Below are 408 nucleotides of genomic sequence, written 5' to 3' on the forward strand. Positions count from 1 at the left end.
CGCATGACTATCTCCCCCTTCGTGGACACCGGGTCACATCAGAGGCGGCTGCCATCTTCGTTTCTGAGTGGCTGGCACAGAGCTGACAGTCTGAGTCCCCTGTGTGGGGCACGGAGCTTGGCACACTGTGGTACAAGTACTGCCCACTTGGCTGGGGAGAGAAGTCATCCAGGTTTTGGTTTTCATTTAGGAATGTTGGGCTTCCCTTTCCTGTGGACACTGGGAGAACTGTGAACAAAGCTACAGCTCTGGAAAGATGACTGGGGAGGACAGGGGGGTACATCCTGATTGACTGTCTCTTGTGACTTCAGAAGCCATGAGATAAACCCAATTAAAAACCAATGGCAAATATGACTTGTGAAGAACTGGGGGGTGGGGAGAGTGTTCTTCCATCATGAAATCATCTCG

The sequence above is a fragment of the Meleagris gallopavo genome, chromosome 2, assembly GCF_000146605.3.
Source record: "Meleagris gallopavo isolate NT-WF06-2002-E0010 breed Aviagen turkey brand Nicholas breeding stock chromosome 2, Turkey_5.1, whole genome shotgun sequence".
NCBI lineage: Eukaryota > Metazoa > Chordata > Aves > Galliformes > Phasianidae > Meleagris > Meleagris gallopavo.